The sequence below is a fragment of the Pipistrellus kuhlii genome, unplaced genomic scaffold (assembly GCF_014108245.1).
Source record: "Pipistrellus kuhlii isolate mPipKuh1 unplaced genomic scaffold, mPipKuh1.p scaffold_m20_p_22, whole genome shotgun sequence".
NCBI lineage: Eukaryota > Metazoa > Chordata > Mammalia > Chiroptera > Vespertilionidae > Pipistrellus > Pipistrellus kuhlii.
Genome location: NW_023425521.1, coordinates 10238578 through 10262303, shown reverse-complemented (window position 1 = coordinate 10262303; position 23726 = coordinate 10238578). Strand labels below are relative to the sequence as shown.

The window sequence follows — 23726 nt, the reverse complement described above, 5'->3', positions numbered from 1 at the left end:
CAGTCTGCAGACCGACGCTCTACCACTGAGCCAAACCGGTTCGGCTTAATTATGTTCTTGATGTTCAAGGAGAATGGATGATCCCAATGTGGCTTCCCACGTTGTTATCTTTCTCACAGGTAGAAAATGTGCCGTCCAAGGTCTGGTCATTGCATAATCCAGTACTGGACTCTTGGGAGCTTGGTTAATGTCAGTCCACCCCCAAGAGACGCCTCACCTCTGAGCATTATGACAAAATGAGGTCCTGAGCTTGTCAAAGTGATGCCCAGAGCCCAGGGGACAGACACCCTCAGCTTCCCCAGATGACTCCGTGCCGCACGCTCTCCTCTCAGTGCTGTAACCCAAATTCTACCCCCTGAGAAGTAAGACAGATCGAAACCTGGGCCTTGTTTCTAAAATAAGAGAATTTATAGTTCTGAGTTGTAATAATTCTGCAGCACACCTAATGTTATTCTTGCTCAACAGCAATTTCTTCTATGGCCTCAGGTTTGTTTTGTTTTTAAACAGTACTTTACTGATTTTTAGAGCGAGGAAGGGAGAGGGCACGAGAGAGACACATCGATGGGCTGCCTCCTGCATACCCCTACTGGAGATCGAGCCAGCAACCCGGGTAGGTGCCCACACCAGGAATCAAACCAACAACATTTCTGTGTGTAGGACAATGCCCAACCCACTGAGCCACACCGGCAGGGCCAGGGCCAGGGCCTCCAGTTTTGAACAGCGTTAACTCACCAACTCGTTAGCTGATTGTTGCTTTGGTCTGCCAGGCACCAAGGCTCAGGCTCTCAACAAAGGCTCTTCAGACGACACTGATGAACCGGCCTGCAGAGCCGTGCTTGCCGAGGTTCGGGGTCTGCCACCTGGCTTACTACAGCGGCTGAATGCTGAGTAACTGCATAGCCGGCCTCTTTGGCATTCTCCCTCCTGTGCCTGGACTGTTCCTTCTTCGAATAAAACTGAAACAGACCCATTTTCTTTAGTCAGTGACAATTTCGTCAGCTGTCCTAGCAGCTTGGATGGCCAGACTTTTATTTTAGCCTCACTGCCTGAAGGCAATACTCCAACTCCAGCAATTTCTGGGAGTGGGGAACAGCCCATGCAGGAAGGGGATGACGGGGCCCCAGGGAACTGGGCTGACCTCAGATCAATGAGGACAGCAGTTCTCAGCTTTAGTTGCAGATTAGAATCATCTGGAGAGCTTTTTAGAAGTAGCAATGCCCGTGTTCCCTCTCCTACCTATTGTGATGTAATTGGTCTGGGGTGGGAACTGGGCACGGATGCCTTTTAAAAGCTCCCCAGGTTCTATGTGCAGTCGCAATGAAGACCACAGAGAGGACTGGGCCGAAACCGGTTTGGCTCAGTGGTAGAGCATCGACCTGCGGACTGAAGGGTCCCAGGTTCGATTCCGGTCAAGGGCATGTACCTTGGTTGCAGGCACATCCCCAGTAGGGGGTGTGCAAGAGGCAGCTCATCGATGATTCTCTCTCATCGATGCTTCTTTTTTTTTTCTTTTTTTTTATTTAATATATTTTTATTGATTTTGTACAGAGAGGAAGGGAGAGAGATAGAGAGTTAAAAATATCGATGAGAGAGAGTCATCGATCAGCTGCCTCTTGCACACCCCCTACTGGGGATATGCCCGCAACCAAGGTACATGCCCTTGACCGGAATCGAACCTGGGACCCTTCAGTCCGCAGGCTGACGCTCTATCCATGAGCCAAACCAGTTTCGGCTCATTGATGTTTCTAACTCTCTATCCCTCTCCCTTCCTCTCTGTAAAAAAATCAATAAAATATATTGAGAGAGAGAGAGAGAGAGAGAGAGAGAGAGAGAGAGAGAGAGAGAGAGAGAGAGAGAATTGGGCCCTCGCTGGTTTGGCTCAGTGGTCAGAGTGTCAGCCTGTGGCCTGAAGGGTCCCAGGTTTAATTCTGGTCAAGGGCACATGCCTGGGTTGCGGGTTAGGTCCCCAGTTGGGGGCGTGCAGGACGCAGCCAATCAATGATTCTCTCTCATCATTGATGTTTCTATCTCTCTACCTTCCTCTCTGAAATAAATAAAAATATATTTAAAAAACAAACATGAATGAATAAATAAATACCGGCAGAATTCTCTTAAAAAGAGAGAGAGAGGGAGAGAAAGAGAGAGATAAAGAGAGAGAGAGAGGATTGGAAGCTGGCATAATTCCCTTCTAAGCCTTCTGGTCTGAAGCTCCCCTAAAGCATCTCCACACCTTTGCAATTAGCCCACAGACATATTTGCAAAAAACTGCAGAATATCGGTGTTAAGGATACAATGCCATGCTTCACAGGTGGCAAGACATTTTCTCACATATTCTTACTTTTGACTCTTAAAATAACCCAGTGAGGCAAGCGAGACAGGTATCATTAGCTACAGTTTTCTGGTAAGGAAGTTGGTATCCTGAGCCCACTGAGGACCTGAACTTCTGTTTTTTGTCCAGCAACTTTTAAAATTACATAATTGCATACTCGGCAGTGACAGTCAATAACCTCGGCTGTCACACGGAGGGAGGACTATAGCACAGGAATGAGCAGCAAGAGTTTAACAATCAGACGAAAGAATGTGAATGTTAGTTCTGCCACTTATTAGCTCTAAGATCTTGGGTACCATATATAACCTCTTTGAGACTCAGTTTTCCTCACCTGAATATAGAACAAAACTATAGTGACACCTTCAAAGGGGCATCAAAGAGATACAACAGTTGATATTCTCATTATGTAATCATGCCACATTTTCCGACTTGTAAACAAATCTCTAAGGATTTTTTTTTTTAATGTAGTTGGGCTCCTTTATTCCATTAAGTTTTCTTTGGTCTCAATCTTTGCCTTTCATACCTGATGCTACTGCATAGGTGAGGTGCTTCACTGGTTTGTTCTGGCGGCATTTCTCATTACAGTCACCAAATAATTTCATCTAGATCAGAAATTAGGAGCATAGAAAATTCAACATTTAAAGTGTTAATTGACTCACTTTCTTTTTTTAGAGAGGGGAAAAAACACACACATCAATTTGTTGTTCGACTTATTTGTGCATTCACTAGTGTCCTGGTGCACAGATTCATGCACATTGAAAGGAAATTAATTAGAAGAAATATTTTAATATTGCTATCGCATTTTGCTAATGAAAAGAAAATAGGATTCTACTGTGTCTCCTACCTACCTACTTCAGGACTTCTGTGACAATCAAATGAGATGAGGCACAGGAAAATGTTTCACAAACATTTGGTTAAACTGTAAAATGTTTGTACCTGGCTATAAAGCAAGCCGGGTTCCTGGCTGAAGAAACTCCGAGGAGGCTAGTTGCTAGGGAGAGGAAGCCGGGCGTTGTTACATGATGTTACTACCTGGCACCCACAGGGGCCATTTCCAGGCTGGGCTGGGCTGTGGGCCGCATTTTGCACCATGGGGTCTCGGCGGCCTGGGCTGTGATTTGATGGGGTGTTGCTCTGGGGTGGTGGCAGGGCCTATGTCCCACTTGGGGGAAGACAAGTGTTGTTTTGTCAGTGCCAGGTCCAAGGTGCCATTTATTCATTTATTTATTAATATATTTTATTGATCTTTTACAGAGAGGAAGGGAGAAGGATAGAGAGCCAGAAACGTCGATGAGAGAGAAACATCGACCAGCTGCCTCCTGCACACCCCTGACCGGGGATGTGCCTGCAACCAACGTACATGCCCTTGACCGGAATCGAACCCGGGACCTTTCAGTCCACAGACCGACGCTCTACCACTGAACCAAACCTGTTTCGGCAGTGCCATTTATTTTTAAACTAGAGGCCTATACACAAACATTCATGCAAGAATAGGCCTTCCTTCTCGCTCCTGCAAGCACTGGCTTCCCTCCAGCCCCCTCCTCTGGCTGTTGGCAGTCACCCGGGACCTGCGCTGGCTTCCCTCAGGCTGTCTGCAAGCACCTGGGACCTAGCTGGCTTCCCTCCAGACCTGGCTTCAACAGGAAGGACGTCAGGAATGACATCTGGTCTAATTAGCATATTGCCCTTTTATTATTATAGATGGCCAGTGTGTGTCATGGCAGCTCCTGCGCTGAGTGTCTTCCCCCTGGTGGTCAGTGTGCATCATAGCTACCAGTTGGACAGACAAACACTTAGCCTTTTATATAGATAGATTAGTTGATTCTTGTATGTTCCCTGACTGGGGACCAAACCCACAACCTTAGCATTTAGGGACAACATTAACTGAGCTACCCGGCAGATTTTCCTTATTTTTAATGACCTGGACAGTTTTGAGGTGTTCTGGTCAAGTGTTTGTACAATGCCCCACGATTGCAATTTGTCTGATGTTTTTCTCATGATTAGACTGGGTTTATGTGGTTTCGGGAGGAGGATCACGTGGTAAGGTGCCATTTTCATCACATCATATCAAAGGTACATGCTATCTATTTGATTTATTAGTGATGATGTTGACTTGAATCACCTGGCTGAGGTCACCTTAGGTTTCCTCACCATGGTTACTTTCCTTTCCATACTGAAGTTTTATTTTTTTTTATTTTTTATTTTTTTTACGTTTTTTTAAAATAAGTTTTTATTGTTCATATTATTACAAATGTTCCTTCCCCCCTCCCCCACCATTGCTCTCCTCCACCAGGTTCCCACCCCACCCTCTGCCCTTTCCCCTCTCCCCATTGTCCTCATCCATAGGTGCACAGTTTGTGTTCAGTCTCTTCCCACGCCCCCCTCTCCCCTTTTCCCCAAGAATCATCAGTTCACTCCCCTTCCATACCTCTGATTCTATTATATTCAACAGTTAATATTGTTCATCAGATTTTTTTTTAATTTCCTTGGTTTTTAGATTCACTTGTTGATAGTTACGTATTTGTTGTTCATAATTTTTATCTTTGTTTACTTTCTCTTCTGAAAGAACCCCCTTCAGCAATTCATATAATTCTGGTTTGGCGGTGATGAACTCCTTTAGCTTTTTTTTTAATTAGTGAAGCTCTTTATCTGGCCTTCGATTCTGAGTGATAGCTTTGCTGGGTAGATTATTTTTGGCTGTAGGTTCTTGCTATTCATCACCTTGAATATTTCTTGCCATTCCCTTCTGGCCTGCATGGTTTCTGTTGAGAAGTCAGCTGACAATCATATAGGTGCTCCTTTATAGGTTACTACCTTCTTTGCTCTTGCTTCTTTTAATATTCTCTCTTTGTCTTTTGCTCTTGGAATTTTAAGTATGATGTGTCTCGGTGTGGTCCTCTTTGGATTCCTTTTGTTTGGAGTTCTGTGCGCTTCCTGGACTTGTAAGTCTAATTCTTTCACCAGGTGGGGGAAGCTTTCTGTCACTATTTCTTTCAGTATGTTTTCGATATCTTGCTCTCTCTCATCTTCTGGGACCCCCATAATTCTGATGTTGGTTCGCTTGAAGTTGTCCCAGAGGTTTCTTACATTATCTTCAATTTTCTGGATTCTCTTGCCTTCTACAATAGCTTCTGTGGAGGAGTGTCTTCTGGCTCTTTATGTTCCAAATCTTTGACTTGATTCTTGCGATCTTTCCTTCTGTTTTTAGGACTCTTGGGCTTTTCCAGCTCCTCCGCGCCTCCTTCTGGTTTTCTCCTTGCTTCTCGCTGTAGAATTTCCAGTCAGTCAACCTTCCTGTAGTTCTGGGAAATGTCCGTTTTATATTTTAGTTGTATTTTATTGAAATTGTTGTGTGCGGCTGCGGCTAGGTGTTCACCTGGGTGCAGCCATCTTGGATCTCCATACTGAAGTTTTAACAGGAAGTCACTATGTACAGCCCAGAGTAGGGGAGTTATAGTCCCTGCCACGCCTCCTTGACAGTGGAATATTTTTTAATTGGAATGCTTCTGCAGATTTGGAGATTGTCCAAAGGTTTGAGTTTGTAAACCTTTTGCTGTCAACGCACAACAAGGCATAACCATGAACCTATTTGATTTCCATAGCTCTGTACTAGTTTCCAGATTAGAACCATAACAGGGTTTAGGGAGACCTCTAGTGGTTAGGTAAGGGCATAACAAGCCAGTTGCAGGCTCTTGCCTTCTGCCACTGAGATTCCTTCAGTCCAGTGGTTCTCAAACAGGGATGATTTTGCTCCCCAGCCCCAGAGAATATTCAGCAGTATCTGGAGCTATCTTTGAAAGCCACATTTTGGGGAGGTGATGCTACTGACATTTAGTAAGAAGAGACCAGGGATGTTGCACAGAACACATACATACAAACAAGGATCTGAATTGACACGTCACTGATACTAAGGTTAAGAAGCCCTGTGGCCAACAGCTGTATACAGGTGTGTAAAGGTTATAGTCATGCTCAAACAAACACTTTAAAAAGGAGGGAGACATAAAACTCTGGGGAGGGAGGGTATGTATTGGAGGGGGGGGCAATGTTAAAATATGTACACAGATAATAATTTAATAATTTTTTTTTAAAAAAAAGTGAAAAAAAAATAAAAGGGAGAGAGAGAAGGGAGGGGGGAGGGAGAGATCCTGTTTTGTAAAAAGAGAGGACAAATTCTTCAATAAAATGTGCAGCTCAACGCTATCAATCACAGCAGAGATAGAAGAAATGGCGAAGAGATTTTTGGAAATGTGCAGTTTCTGTTGGGGCTAACATTGGGCACATGAATACGAATGGCAAAAACTCATGCTGTGAAGCAAAACAGAAGCAATTGGTAAACAGGAGGCTGCTCTGAGCAGAAGAGGTGCAGGCAGAAAAATAACTGAGTCAGGGCCAGTGTTTTGAGAAAGGGAATAAGTAATACATTTTGTTCCAGATGTTTTTTAAAATAATAAATCAATTAAACTAAAAATAAGTTTGAGGGAAAAACTGCAGCCACTTCCATTACAACCATGATCTACAATACAACTATCTCAATTGCATCCCTATATATCCCTATATACAATATTTTATGTTGTTGTAACCAATGAAATAACCACTTCATACTCTACTTTTTTCTCTTTTTTAAAAAAAATATATTTTATTGATTTTTTTACAGAGAGGAAGGGAGAGAGATAGTTAGAAACATTGATGAGAGAGAAACACCTGATCAGCTGCCTCCTGCACCTCCCCTCCCCCCACTGGGGATGTGCTTGCAACCAAGGTACATGTCCTTGACCGGAATCGAACCTGGGGCCTTTCAGTCCGCAGGCCGACGCTCTATCCACTGAGCCAAACCAGTATTGGCTTTTTTCTTTTTAAAAAAATATATTTTATTGATTTTTTACAGAGATGAAGGGAGAGAGATAGAGAGCTAGAAAAGTCTCCTCTTGCACACACCCCACTGGGGATGTGCCCGCAACCAATGTACATGCCCTTGACCAGAATCGAACCTGGGACCTTTCAGTCCCCAGACTGATGCTCTATCCACTGAGCCAAACCAGTTTCGGCCATACTTTACTTTTTTCAATGAATGTTGTATCTGAAATGTTTTTATATTCCTAGAGTCTTTACTATCTTTTCATTAATTTTTTTTCCCCATTATCTTTTTAAAAGCCCATATTTCACAATGTAGATGAACCACAGTATAGCAATTCTCCTATTGTTTCAGCAGTTTTTCTAATAGTTTTTTTTAACATTGTTTCAATGGTTTTAGATATACTTCTTTAAATTTTAGAATTTATTTTCGGTATATGGTGTGAGGTAAAACCCAACTAGGTATTTTTATACAATTTGCTACACATAATTGATTATATAATTTATTTTCTACTGTGATGTATCCTTTAAAAATACTAACTTACTCTTTTAAAAACCCTATAAATATTATCCACATTTTACACCTAAGAAAACAGGCACAGAGAGGTTCAGTGAATTACCCACGGTTACAACAGCTAATAAACGGTGGAGACCCAACCTGACACAGCAGTTTGGCATAGAGACCTATTCTTAATTGAGTTAAATTGTAAATGAGTTAATATTTGCAAAGAATCTAGAACAGTGGTTGGCACATAGTAATCTTCATATAAATGTTTAATAAATTCAGGGAAAATGTCATGGATTTACTTATCCAATAATCTGTTTCAAGGATACCTGTTTGTATTCCATTGATCTGTGCTGTTTTCTGTTTTAGTTTTGATTATAAAGTAGCATTGGGGTGAGGGACTGGATGAAAAAGGTGAAGGGATTAAGAAGTACAAATTGGTAGTTACAGAATAGTTATGGGGAGGTAAAGTACAGCATAGGGAATATATTGATAATATTGTAATAACTGGTGTCATTTGAGTACTAGACTTTTTTGGGGGGGTCACTTTGTAAGTTATATAAATCTCTAACCACTATGCTATACATCTGAAACTAATATAATACTTGATGTCAACTAATTGAGAAAAAAAATTTAAATATGTATTTTTATTGATTTCACAGAGGGAGAGGAAGAGAGAGATAAAAACATCAATGATGAGAACCACTGATCGGCTGCCTCCTGCACGCCCCACACTGGGGATCGAGCCCGCAACCCAGGCCTGGGCCCTGACCGGGAATCACACTGTGACCTCCTGGTCCATAGGCTGATACTCAACCACTGAGCCACGCTGGCCAGGCAACTAATTGAAAAATTTTTTAAATTTAAATAAAATAAAATGGCATTTTAAATATGACAGGACAAGCTCACACCAATACCCACTATTCTTTTCTAACACTTTCCTTGCTAGGTTGCCTGCTCATTCTTCCAAATAAATTGTATTACCATAATTAATTATGGAAAATTTAAATATAAAGAAAAGTAAAAGAATTATAAGCACCCCAGGTTAACCTTCCCAAATCATTTGTTTCAAAACTCAAGTACAAACAAAAACCAAAATAACCTGCTTTTGAGAATTTGATGGAAACTAATTCACACTAAGAGTTAATGTGATATTAATATTAATACTAATTAAAATTCTCCTTCAGAAATATGGTTTAGCCCTAACCAGTTTGGCTCCGGGGATAGTGCGTCAGCCTGCGGACTCAAGGGTCCCAGGTTCGATTCCGGTCAAGGGCGTGTACCTGGGTTGTGGGCACATAACCTGTGGGGAGTGTGCTGGAAGCAGCTGTTCGATATTTCTCTCTCATTGATGTTTCTGGCTTTCTATCCCTCTCCCTTCCTCTGCAAAAAATCAATAAAAAATATATAATTTTAAAAAAATGACTTACTTCTCCACTTACTCAGGTATTTCTTTGTATTCCTGAGTAGTATCTGGTGGTTTTGTCACCCAAATTTCTTGTTAATATTAACCAGTGACGTCTTTCTTTTGATTGTGTTGGTGAAAGGGTGCAGAGAAAGGTTTTTCCCTCATGCCATCTTCACTGGTTATTGTTGAGCATTGGTGATTAAATTAATGTAAAAATTAATTTTTATTTTACAATGCTTTTACATTTTTTATTAAATTATTATCTGTGTACATATTTTAACATTGTTCCCCCCTCCCATACAGACCCTCCCTCCCCAGAGTTTTGTGTCCATTGGTTGTACTTATATGCATGTATACAAGTCCTTCGGTTAATCTATTAATATCTCCCCCAGATCGCCCTACCCTCCCTGCTGTAATTTGACAGTCTGCTTGTTGCTTTACTGTCTATTTTACAATTTGCTTCACATAATTGATTATATAACTTCTATATAATATACTAGCCTTGTAGAAGAATTAGTAATTCACTCATTACAACATCTATTGAGCATATGCTGTATGCCAGGCTCTGAAGACATATAGATGAGTGTGTCTATTTCTTTCTGTCCTTGGGGAACTGATACTCTTTGGAAAGATAAACAGATGATCTAAATAATTTAAAGCAGGCAATAAAATGCCACAAGGAAGGTCAATGAGGCTGCACCAAGGAGATAATATTAATCAGTGACAAGGGTTCTGCATGGAAAGAGAGGAAAAGGTGCATTCCATAGAGCAGAAACCCCTCATGTTCAGGGATAGGAAACCGGACGTTTCTGTATGAAGGGCTGAAGCAAGGCAAACGGGAATTGCTAGGGAGGCACTGAATAGTATGTTCTGCACAGAGAACAGGTATTTATCTGGTGTAGCTGACGTTTTGGGCATTTGGAATGGGGGTGGCTTCTGGAAAGATGAATGGAGGTGTCTAGCATGCAAAAGGTTTGAACTTTATCATAAAAGTAATAGGGTCAGCAAAGGTTTTAAAGCAGGAGTTTTTATCAGAATTGGTTTTTGACAGAATCATTCTAGCACCAGGGAGGGCTTGGGATGGGAAGAGAGAAGACTGGAAAGATGGCAGCCAGACTGTGAAGAGCACTATAGGGAGCCACGCCTGCCATTGGACCTTAACCCACAGGCAGCAGAGTGATAAGATCAAATAAGTAATAAAATGGTAAAATGTGCTGTGATAAATGGCACAGATAATAACAGTAGGCGTTCAGGGGAGGGAGTTATCACCACATAGGGAGAGAACCTTGGCCTTAAAATCAGATGTAGGCAGGAATCCCAGGTCTTTCATCATCTGTGAACAAGGTTTGTAGCCTTAAAATATATATATATTTTAGAGAGAAAGGAAAAGGGAAAAACATCTGATCAGCTGCCTCCTGCATGCCTCCCTAATGGAGACTGAGTTAGCAACCTGGGCATGTGCCCCAACCTGGAATGTGACAGTCAACCAACTGAGCCACACTGGCTGGGGCTGTAACTTTTTAAAAATATATATATTTTATTGATTTTTTTACAGAGAGGAAAGGAGAGGATAGAGAGTTAGAAACATAGATCAGCTGCCTCCTGCATGTCCCCCATTGGGGATGCGTCCCCAATCAAGGTACATGCCCTTGATCGGAATCGAACCCGGGACCCCTCAGTCTGCAGGCCAACGTTCTATCCACTGAGCCAAACCAGTCAGGGCATTGGCTGTAGCCTTTTGAGCTTCCATTTCCTGACCTCTAATAAAATAAGGAGGCCAATAATACTTACCTAAGCACCTGCAGTGAGGACTACATGAGAAGAACTATTTTAATGCCGGCAATACAGTAGTCACTCAGTAAGCCTTATTTCCAACCATGCCACTCCTGCCTTGAGGTCACAGTTGAACATTTGCATTTTTACACATCACTGTTTTCATGCTCTGGTACTTCTCAGAGTCTACTGCCCATTTTCTTTTTCATGTCTATATTCTTGCACTTAAATTCTACCTTAGGACAATTTTATTGCTGTTGTTGTATATTCTTTATCCTGCCAAGAGCATTTTAGATCTGGAGAGACTAGCTCCTCCGCCCAGTCCATTTCACTGTATCACATGTCCTTAGATTTGCTTCTTTCTATCTGATTCCAGGGTCAAAGATCTTGATGATAGCACAAACATTTAGCTCAGAGAGATAATGGTTTATTCAGTTTCCTCCTCTAGCTCCTGAGAAAATAAAACTAAACAACTCAAAAACCTTGGGAGAGTGAGAAATATGAACCAACACCCACCCCAACACTTCTACCTTCTTAGGTTTGGGCCCAGAAGTCAACCAAATAATGTCTTTGTCAGTAAAATCTGTGCTTGCAACTCAACCCAAAGACTGACATTGTCCCCAGACCCATCTTGCAGTCTGTCATTAGTAAAACACTGCACCATGTAAATTCACCACAGTGCTGATTATCAGGAAAGAGAAGTAGCTCATATTCCGGACAAAAATTGATTTGTAGGTATATCCAGAGCTGAAGGCTGCAATATAGTAATTCATTTATTGAATAAATCTTTATTGAAACCTTCTCTTTGCCAAGCATTGTTCTAAGCTCTGAGACACAGTGGTAAACAAAACAAGATCCTTACTCTTATGGAGCTCACAGTCTAGTGAGAGAGACAGATAATGAATAAGCAAATGCATAAGTATATACAAAATATGCCAGCTGGTCACATGGGCTATGGACAAAAATAAAACAAAAAGGGGGAGAAGTGACAAGAAGGTAGAAAGGGCTATTTTAGGTAAGTGAATTTGTTTTATTTTTCTTAATTATCGAGCTACTAGAGGCCTGGTGCATGACATTCGTGCACTGGCGGATTGGGGGGTTCCCTCAGCTCAGCCTGCACTCTCTTGCAGTCTGGGACCCCTCGGGGGATGTCCACTGACAGGTCCTTAGCACTGCCACGGAGGTGTTAAGGGAGGTGTTAAGAAAAGCCTGGCTCGGCCAGCATGGCTTAGTGGTTGAGCCATCAACATATGAACCTGGAGGTCACGGTTCGATTCCTGGTCAGGGCATGTGTACAGGTTGTGTGCTCAATCCCCAGTAGAGGGAATATATAATAGGAGGCAGCTGATCGATGATTCTCTCTCATCATTAGTGTTTCTCTCCCTCTCCTTTCCTCCTAAAATCAATAAAATAATAATAAGCCTAAAGAGCCAGGGGAAGGAGCAGAGCAGGGAAGAGGCAGAGGGAGTAATCCAGGAGAGACATGGTGTGGGCCTGGGTCAGGATTACAGCACTGAGGAAGGGATCTGGTCCTGGAATCACTATGAAGGAGGCATGACGGGGTTCTTAGATGGGACCGGGGTATACGAAAAAGAGATCATCAAGCACGAGAGCGGGTTTTCAGGGTGGAATCGAACCCAGTCTTCTGTACAAACTTTTTGGTATAACTAACCCCACAGAGAATCCACCAGGGGTTTACTCCTTCAAACCGCATTACAGAAACATCAAATTTAGGAAACAGTCCAGGTGACAGAGCTTTGCTGGAACAGCTTTGCACCTACTGATACCTATAATAAAAAATAACTCCTTCTGGAGGGATGTAAGCCGGTTTACAGTGATAGCAGCCAGAGATTGGCTTTGTTTATAAATCTCCTCCAAGGGCTCCATACACTTTACAAATCCCACACTAGCCAGTTGTTCACCTCAAAACAAAGGCATTTCAAAAGCAGAGAGTTAAGAGGTGTGAAAGAGGCAGGGGAATCTAGGCTGGAAAACAAATGCCTTCACATAAGAGCTCACTCAAAGCTATCTGTAAAGCTCAGTGAAGGTGAACAGAGTGGCCAGGAAGGACCTCAACAGGAAACAAAAGTGCAACTCGGATTTCACAGCACAAAGCAAACCTGAGGGGACTGAACGAAATGATCCTGGTCAAGAAAAAGTTCAAGGTCGACATTAAATATGCACAGCACACTGTTATGCTCACTCGGAGAATTATCCGAAAATGCTTACAAGTCGGTTTTCCTACATAACAGCAATAAAACCCCATAGATTTCTGGCCTTACTGCCTTACTGATGGGGTGAGGAGAGCACACTGCCATTTGCGTTGTCCTCCTCTGAAAAAATGGAATTAAAGAACTTTCAAGTTGGGGTTGCGGGGGAGGCTGGGAGCGGGCTGGAAGAGGTTAATGGGGTGAAAAGGAGGACCTATGTAAATAAAGATGAAAAAAACTCCAACAACTTTCAAGGGACAGAAGAAGAGGAACCAATCATCAGAAAGCATGAGAAGTGGCATCTTTCAGTGGCGTCTGGTGACATATTCAAGTCACTGGCAAGAACCAAGGGTGGAACGGGAGATTGCAACAGGCTCACCAGAGCCGAGCTGACGTGACCGCTCACAGGGGGATGACAGCCACAGCACTGGCAAATCATGACTCATGGCCCACAAGCTAAGAATGGTTTTCACATTTCTGGGTGGTTGGGGGGAAAAATCAAAAGAAGAGTACTTGTTATATGTGAAAATTACATGGAATGAAAATTTTGGCATCTATAAATCATGTGTTATTGGCACATAGCCCCACTTATCCACTTTGGGAGGAGGAGTTGTGACGAGAGCCCTCGCAGCCTGTAAAGCCTGAAATAGTGTCTATCCAGTCCTTCCAGAAAAAGCTTGCCAACACCCTGCTCCATATCACACCGATGTACAAAGGTAGAAATAAGAAGTGAAGAAACTTATTTCTAAAATGCAATTGAGCTGAAACTGGTTTGGCTCGGTGGATAGAGCGTTTCAGCCTGCGGACTGAAAGGTCCCAGGTTCGATTCCAGTCAAGGGCATGTACCTTGGTTGCGGGCACATCTCCAGTGGGGGGTGTGCAGGAGGCAGCTGGTCGATGATTCTCTCTCATCGATGTTTCTGATTCTCTCCCCCTCTCTGTAAAAAATCAATAAAATATATTTAAAAAATAAAAAAATAAAATGCAATTGAGTGCACATCCCAGAAATAGAAAAGCACATTTAATTTTTTTAAATGCATATATTGACTTCAGAGAGGAAGGGAGAGGGAGAAATACAAACATCAATGATGAAAGAGAATCACTGATTGGCTGCTGCTTCTCGCACACCCCACACTTCGCTCAGCCATGCCAGCGGGCAAGTGTATACAGCTTTTACTTGCAGCGTTTGGCTTTCATTGTTTTCAGGCCATACAAAGGAGAAAGATCACTTTTCCAAGAAAGGAAAGGGATACAAACCCATTTAATCAGCTAGAATCAGATACTGTTCAGGTTTTCTGCTCTTAGATTGGCCTTTTCCATGGGGAGTTAATATAAGAGTCAGAGGAGACGCAATGGTGAGTTAGCCAGCCCACAAACAATGGCATCAAAACTTTCAGAATGGAGAGCTTGCCTGCCTTTTCCACTACTGAAGCCCCAGAACCTCCACATGGTGAGCATTCGATTTTTGCTGAATGAATATCTGAGCATACACTCTCTGCACACATTGATGAAGGAAGTTGGCCACTTTACCTCGTGCTTTCTCCGAGCTGCAGCATTGAACAAAAAGAAGCATTTTGTTCTTGGCCTCGGAGAGCTCTGGGGAAACGGCAGCAGTGACACTGGAGACCTCTCTGCTCCACCTCAGGATCAGAGCACTCCAGAACGCAGTGGCCGCTCACCCCCCCCCCCCCCCCCCCCCCCCCCCCGTACTTACGTCACCGGGCAAGTATGGCTACTATGTAGCGAAGGCTCCACAGGAAGGTCTGTTTGTTTCTGATTCCAGCTTACTGAGTTGTCCAATGTCAGCCAGTAGGAGCAGACCCATGTTTATAGCCTAGCTCAGCCTCCTTATCTCCTCTTCCTCAGGCAAAGCTCTTTTGTCCTTAAAGTGTTTTTTCAAAGACGCTGGTTATACCTATAGAAAATACCAACCCAAACAACACAAAATCCAAATGCTCTTATTTACACAAGGATGCTCTTTTATCTTCAGACACTGAATACTGAAAGAAGTTCATAGTTCCCTTTGCTTTTTTTTCTACTTGGGAATACTAGATGAACTAACTTACCTGAAATGTTAACCCTGAAGAATGTTGTCTAAAAAAACAAAGAGGCCGAAACCAGTTTGGCTCAGTGGAAGAGCATCGGTCTGGAGACTGAGAGGTCCCGGGTTCGATTCCGGTCAAGGGCATGTACCTTGGTTGCGGGCACATCCCCGGTAAAGGGTGTGCAAGAGGCAGCTGATTGATGTTTCTCTCTCATCGATGTTTCTAGCTTTCTATCTCTCTCTCATCCTCTCTGTAAAAAAATCAATAAAATATATAATATTTTAAAAAATAAATAAATAAAAATAAAAAAACAAAGAGGCCAAAACCACTTTGGGCTCAACTTGAAGTTTTACCGAGGATCTTCCATGTATTACATGTGCATTTCTCAAAGTTGGGGAAAAGGTAAATAGCAGAGGTGAAGACAAGCTTCTCACATTCCAGAAGCCCCGTGTAACAGTCATTTTTTGTTTGTGCCTGAATTACCCCAAGAGGAAGTGCAATTTATACACCTACATTATGCATTGCAGAGAAAATAAATATGTAAGGAATCTCTGTTTTCCTGGATAGTATTTATTTTTATGACAAGAAGAAGAATTCCAACAAGAGCACTTAAGAGTTTCCATGCTATTATTTAAGATCTTTTAAAGGTTGTTGCTTAGTCTCAAGAAATATTATAGCCAGCCAAAACCGGTTTGGCTCAGTGGGTAGAGCCTGCGGACTGAAAGATCCCAGGTTCGATCCAGTCAAGGGCATGTACCTTGGTTGAGGGCACATCCCCAGTGGGGGGTGTCAGGAAGCAGCTGATCAATGTTCCTCTCTCATCATTGATGTTTCTTTCTTTTCTTTTTTTTTTTTTTTAAATATATTTTATTGATTTTTAACAGAGAGAAAGGGAGAGAGATAGAGAGCTAGAAATGTCGATGAGAGAGAAACATTGACCAGCTGCCTCTTGCACATGCCCTTGACCGGAATCGAACCCGGGACCTTTCAGTCCGCAGACCGACGCTCTACCACTGAGCCAAACCGGCTTCGGCTGATGTTTCTAACTTTCTATCCCTCTCCCTTCCTCTCAGTAAAAAAAAAAAAAAAAAAAAAAAAAAAAAAAAAAAAAAATAATCAATAAAATATATTTTTTTTAAAAAAATAGCCAGAACACTACTGGTTCTTCATAATGTTAAGTACAAATGCACTACCAGCCAAAAATGAAAATTTCCCTTTGCCTTCCATAAGAAAGGAAGGGGTACAGAGAAATAAGTCAGATCTCCACGTTCTCTCTAAGACAATTCTCATTGTCTGTATTGTGAACTTTGCCATCAGAAAACCTCAGTTTAGATACTTTGTGATTTACTTGATCATAGACCCTGGGCAATTCTTGGACCTCTCTGAGCCTCTGTCTCTTCATGACTGCCTCATGAGACTTCTGTAAGAATCAAGGAAGGTAATATATATGCACTGAGGCCTGTTGCACAAAGATTCATTCAATAGGCCTTCCTTCCCCTGGCTGCCAGCACCGGTTTTCCTCCAGCAACCAGGACCCAGGCTACAGTGGAGCCAAGCCTTCCATCTTCAGGCTTGGCTATGGCTGCAGCAGAGCCTTCAGTCTTTGCTCTGTATCAGCATATGCAAATTAACCCAGCTTTGTTGGGTTAATTTGCATACTCACTCCTGGTTGGCGTCATGGAGGTAGTCAATTTGCATATTTCTCTCTATTAGTGTGTGTATATATATAAATGCCTGCCCAGCTGGTATGGCTCAGTGGTTGAGTATCAACCCAGCAACCAGGTTACCAGTTCAATTCCTGGTCAAGGCTCACGCCAGGTAGTGGGCTCAATTCCCAGTAGGGGGCCCACAGGAGGCAACCAATCAATAATTCTCTTTCATCATTGATGTTTCTATCTTTTTCATCCTCTCCCTTCCTCTCTGAAATCAATATGTATTTGTATATACATAAAATGGTGTGTTTTTTTTAAGAAAAAAAAGTTTCTTTTTAAAAAAACATTTTATTGATTTTTTACAGAGAGGAAGTGGGATAGAGAGTTAGAAACATTGGTAAGAGAGAAACATCGATCAGCTGCCTCCCGTACACCCCCCCCCACACACACACACACACTGGGAATGTGCCTGCAAACAAGGTACATGCTCCAGATCGGAATCAAACCTGGGACCCTTCAGTCTGCTGACTGACACACTATCCACTGAGCCAAACCTGTCAGGGCAGTTCTTCTTCTTTTTTAATGTATTTATTTCAGAGAAAGGAAGAGAGAAATAGAAACATCAATGATGAGAGAGAATCATATATCTGCCCACCTTACACTGAGGATTGAGCCTACAACCTGGGCATATGCCCCAGCTGGGAATCAAACCGTGACCTCCCACTTCATGGGCCATTAGTCAAACACTGAGCCATGCTGGGGGGGAGGGGCATATTTAAGAAAAAATCTTTTAGCTCTGGCCAGTGTGCCTCAGTTGGTTGAGCATGTCCTATGTACTAAAAGATTGCTGGTTCAATTCCTAGTCAGGGCATGTACTCAGGTTTTGGGTTTGGTTCCCCAGTCGGGGTGCATATGAAGGTAACTAATTGATGTTTCTCTCTCACATCAATGTTTCTCTCTCCTTCTAAAATCAATAATACACACACACACACACATATTAAAGCCTTCTAAATAAGAATGCCCCACAAATCCCTTAAAAGTAGGAACTACATCTTATTTCTTATTAAATACCCAACATCTGGAATAATGCCTAGTACCTAGAAGATACCTAATTATTTCATTTTGAATGAAGGTTTACTATATAATATAAATATGTCCTCATGAGGCAACTTTTACTATAATTTTTAGATTAATAATAGGGTAGTAACTGGTCATAAGATGCCAAGTTAGAAGTTGTCCTTGGACTACTAAACTCTTACTCTAAGTCTTTCTCTCTAAAATATGATATTCCTGATGGTAGGGCCCAACCACAGCTTTATGCACTCCCCATGTTTAAGAATAATATTCCATTACATACATACATTTTGTTTGTCCATTCATCTGTCAGTGCACACTTGGGTTGGTTACACCGTTCTCTTACTGTGAATAAAGCTGTGAACCTGGTGTTCTGGAAAAGTCCCTGCTTTCAATTCTTCTGTGTATGTACCCAATTACTGATCATATGGTAATTCTATTTTAAATTATTTGAGAAATCACCCTATCTTTTTTCTTAGAAGTCCTATTATTTTACATTCCCCACCAGCAGTGCACAAGAGTTTTAATTTCTTTACAACCTTGTCAACATCTGTAATTTTTCTGGATTTTTCTCATAGTAGTCATTCTAATGAGTGTGAAGTAATTCGGGTAATTTTCTTTTTTTTAATTTGGGTATTTTCTTTTCTTTTTTCTTTTTAATATATTTTATTGATTTTGTAGAGAGGAAGGGAGAGAGATAGTTAGAAACATCGATGAGAGAGAGTCATCAATCAGCTGCCTCTTGCACACCCCCCACCGGGGATATGCCCGCAACCAAGGTACATGCCCTTGACCGGAATCGAACCCGGGACCCTTCAGTCCCCAAGCCGACGCTCATCCATTGAGCCAAACCGGTCTCGGCTAATTTGGGTATTTTCAAAAAAATAAGTTATTTGGGAGAAGTTATTCCCAAAACTGGTTAGTTTAGAAAAAAGACAACATTTTCCTGAGAAAAAATGTTGCCATAGCTGGCCTCAGCATTTCCCATCTGGTATTTCCCAAGAGGTCTTTTTCTTCTAAGATGATGTCATCCATCTAACTTTTGATAGGTCAGTGATTGCTGTGAGTGATTAACTGGACCAGGTGTATCCTGTTACATTTCGCAAAGTCACCCAAATGTTTTTCTTTGGAATCGGACCTAAACATGATGACTAAAGGGATATACCCAAGAAAAAGGGAAGTGAGTCAACTATGAAGGAGATGGGGTTGGGAAAGAGCCTGTAAAAAGTTAATAGTTCATCTGAACTTTTACTTAAATATACATAAGTATAGTTTCATCGTTGGTAAACTTTAATATTTGATTTCAGAGATCACAGAAGACAGAAAGGTGAGATTTTTGGAGTGTTTTAAACTCAAATTTCCCCCCCCCATAAAATGGTTAAAATAAGAAAGTGAACAAAACAACACACCTACCCTTTGTGTAATGCCATACAATAGTTGGGAGAGGCTAGCACTTATGTATATTAAATATTAATTTGTTTAATCAAAAGTTTTACTTGGAAGAAAAAGGAAAACAATGACATGAGAGAAATAATTGGATTTCTTTTTTAACACACTCTTCCTATGATCATATTTAAGAAGTTCAGTGGAGAAAGAACAAGCCTGGGGACAGCAGTGTTGTTTGGTGAAAACAGCTTTGAACTTGCATGCATACTTGGGCTCTGGATATTGCTTTTCAAAGAGTGACTTGAATTGAAATTTTTCATACTCCCTCCAGAAACTCATTTCTTTCTCATCTCAGTAACTGGCTCCACCATCCAACTATTCAGTTGTATAAGCCAAACCTACCAATTCACTTAAGAGTTTTCCCTCTTCCTTTACCCACCAAGTCCATTGGTTCTACCTCTAAAATAAATCTCAAATCCAGTCACTCCAACTCCACTCCCACTGCCCTAGCTCTATTTCCATCCTGTCCCCTTCCAATCTATGTTTGCTTAGCAGCAAGAATATTAAAAAATGCACTACATCAAAAATACAGCATAGGGACTACAGATCCTCTATAATAAAACCCTGGTGTTCAAATCAACCAAATGGTAGAAAGACGGGTAGAATGACCCAGTAGCTGTGCTAAACACTGACCACCAGGGGACAGATCCTGCATTGAGCGACTGCTTCCTGGTGGTCAGTGTGCTCCCACAGGGGAGCACCGCTCAGCCAGAAGCTGGGCTCATGGACGGCAAGTGCAGTGGTGGTGGCGGCAGGATGGGGCAGTAAGGAGCGAGGGATCCCTGACTGCAAGAGGCCAGGCTGAGGGATCTCACCAGTGCACGATCGGTGCCTTGGAAGGACTGTGGGAGGACCGGCCAGTCTTGTCCAGTCCTGATCAGCAAGACCCCAGCAGCAAGCTAACCTACTGGTCAGAGCACCTGTCCCCTGGTGGTCAGTGCAACTGGTCAAACGGTTGTACAAATGCTCTGACACTTGGCATATTAGGCTTTTATTATATAGGATTTTACCCTAGAGTATAAGAAAAATATATATCCTGCTTCTTCCTTTTCTCTCATCTCAATTACTTACTAACAAGACCAAAAGCCCTAAGGAGGGCAGGGACTGTTCTGTATGGTTCACAACTATAACCCAGGTGCCAGGCATGGCAGGCATTCATAAATATTTGTTGAATAAATACAACCCATTCAGTCTTGATAGGGATCTTTTCTCAAATGTCCCCTCTAATATCTCCAATCTCTCTCCACTGGCCCCTTCTCATTTTCACACATTTATAAGCCTCCCCATTTAGAACACAACTCACTTGATACTGCTGTCTTTTAAAATGTCCTGGTTCTCCAATTCCTTTGAATAAGTGGCTGACTTTTACTAGCCTCATTTAGTACCATTCAGTCCTCTTCAGCCCTTTGCAATTTGGTATCAGTTCCATCAACTAGAGAGATAAGTGAACCACAGTTAAGGAGGCCTCCTTCTAAGCCAAATGCTATCATCCTTTCCCAGACCCTGCCTTCTCAATGTCCTATTATGGACAATGCTGACAACCACTTTCTCTCACTAAATAAAAGGTGCCACTTCTGCTTTCAAGGGGCTGAACATGCTGTGGGCAAATTCAAGGGATTGACTCCGTCACTCTTTTCTCCACACTCATTTCCTTTAAGAGTTTTTCTTTTTCTCTTAATATAAATTGTCAACTCTTATTGATGAGGCTAAATAAATCACAAGTGAGTTGATTTCATTTTAAATACAGAATCTAAAGCCTTGAATTAGCATTCCAAACAGTCCAGAGGCAGAAAAGCCTAACATCACTGGTGGCTTTATGAATTGTTTGTATGCTCTCAGCATTCTTTAAAACAATTAAAAAAATTTTTTTTCTTTAATAATTTTTTTCAATTACAGTTGATGCACAATCTAAGTTTTTTTGTTTGTTTGTTTTTAAATATATTTTATTGATGTTTTACAGAGAGGAAGAGAGAGGGATAGAGAGTTAGAAACATCGATGAGAAAGCATTATCGATCAGCTGCCTCTTGCACATCCCCTACTGGGGATGTGCCTGCAACCAAGGTACATGCTCTTGACCAGAATCGAACCCGGGACCTTTCAGTCCGCAGGTCAACGCTCTATCCACTGAGCCAAAACTATTTCGGCTAACCTAAGTTTGTTTGTTTTTCAATTACAGTTTACATTCAATATTGTTTTGTATTAGTTTTAGGTGTACAGTATAGTGGTCAGTCAATCATGTACTTCACAAAGTGTTCCTTCTGATATTTCCAGTACTCATCTGGCACCATTGCTCTCTGCATTCTGATCTCTGACTTTTGAATCTGACTGTTTTAGCTCTGACCTTGTTTTGGTGCCTCGTCTCAGACCACTATTTATATTTTCTTTTTGTTACTGAAATGATTATGTCATATTATTGCCTAACAGTTTTAGTGCTTGTTTTTAATGTCTTAAGATTAGACACCTACTAAAGTCTTAAGACTTTCAGTTCAGAACAAACTCTTCAACCTGGCACTCTTCCATTGGCACTCATAAATACTGCAGATTCTCTCTTGACCATTAAATTTTTTTTATTTTTTACTGATCTGATAGAGAGGGAGAGGAACATCAATTTGTTGTTTCACTTATTTATGCATTCATTGGTTGATCCTTGTATGTACCCTGACCAGGGATCAAACTCACAACTTGGGTGTATTGGGATGACGCTCAACCAGCTGAACTACCCGGCTAGGGCCTTTTTTTTTTTTCAATGTACCTCCTCAGGGCCACCATGTTGCACAACTCTAACCAGAATCATCATTCACGTTGTACTCTGCTAATGGCTTCCCATACTGGAACTTACTAAGATTTACGTTTTACGTTCTTTCATTTCAATTCACTACTGCCATTCTTTCTCTACAGTTGTGATTTCTAAATGCCCACTGTTGTCAGGGACCCACCCCAATTTTTAGAATCAGGCCTGGCCAGAAATTAGAGATGTAATAGCTCTAGGACTTAGTACCAATTTACTACTATAATAGATCCAGTGTTATCGCTTTGTTCTTCCGTTCTACTAAATGAGCTTATTTCCAAGACCGGCATGCTAGCTCTGGTTGGTACCTTGCTTACTGAAATGCCTGCCAAATGCCATGTACCTGGAATACTACTGACATGCTGGACTAGACCTACAACTGGTTCTGTCAAATCTGGTGCCAGCTGCATCTCAACAGAAAGGTCTCCCCCACTTATGCTGTCTACCATGCTACCAATAGCTATATCAAATTGAAAGGATATTTAGCCTATTTTATTTTATTTATAAAATATATTTTTATTGATTTTAGAGAGGAGGGGAGAGGGAGGGAGAGATAGAAACATCAATGATGAGAATCACTGATCAGCTGCCTCCTGCATGACCCACACTGGGGATAGAGCCCACAATCTGGGCATGTGCCTGACTGGGAATCAAACTGTGACCTCCTGGTTCATAGGTTGATACTAAACCAGAGCCAGGTTGGTTGGGCTATTTAGCCTATTTTAAAACATGATACCCCAATCAGAAAAGCAGTATATAAATGTTTTCTGATAGTGAGTATCAACTCTCTTGTTAAAGCTACTATTCTTAATAAAAGTGATTTAGTCACATTTCTAAAACATGACTTTCTAAACATCTTTACCATACTGGGTACTTTATCTTCTATTGGTTGACACAAAATATATGCTGGCCCTACAATATGAACTGCTCTGAATCATAATAAAGTAAAATTTGGTAAAAAGAAATAACAAGAAGAATTATATCAAATATGATCCCTAGCAACTATAATAACAAATTATTGCAAAAGTGACTGATATAGTGGATTACCTGCCCAAGTTATTTGTTCACATGCCAAGAAGCAACTTCTTTACCATAAAAGTGTTTCCACATTTTCTTTACTCTAGAGAGAAATCTCAGTTGCATTTACTCATCAATTCATCACCTCATCAAATTCTGCAAAAAGAAAAATCTACAAAGTATATGTGAATTTACAACTATAAAAACAAACAAACAATGAAGGACCCTTATTTTGTTCTTGGAAAACTTTATTTCGGTATAAACAAAAAAGGCAAATGTTACTTATATCATCCAGGGATAAGTGAGAGTCTGGCCATCCTTCTTAGCTGCAAACTGGCAGACTCTAAGTGAGAGATGTGATCTAGGTAAAAGACACTTATTAATCCAGATTACATCCAACTCCCAAAGAGATCACGAAAATTAGTCCATAAAATCAGAAACAGATTTACATGAGGTCACATCAGAAAAGCAGAGAAAGTGATGGCTAATGCCTTGGAAATTTTCATTTCCACATTAATACTCAAAATACATTCTAAGAGATCAGGAACAGGTAGTTTATACTACAAGTATTAACAAATGATATGCACTTTCATCAGTTTCATGTGATTAGGATTCAAGATGTTACTT

At 41.4% G+C, this 23726-nt stretch overlaps 1 protein-coding gene across 1 annotated transcript in view; it reads right to left on the bottom strand.

The window, feature by feature from the left end:
- YPEL2 (yippee like 2) overlaps positions 1-23247 on the bottom strand; it is a 93538-nt gene extending 70291 nt beyond the window's left edge. Inside the window, exons 1-2 of the mRNA XM_036451490.2 lie at positions 23130-23247; positions 20597-20725 (exon numbers count right to left, since the gene is read on the bottom strand). The gene's annotated coding sequence lies outside the window, so the exon portion shown is untranslated. The remainder of the gene's footprint in view (positions 1-20596; positions 20726-23129) is intronic.
- Positions 23248-23726: the final 479 nt, after the last annotated feature.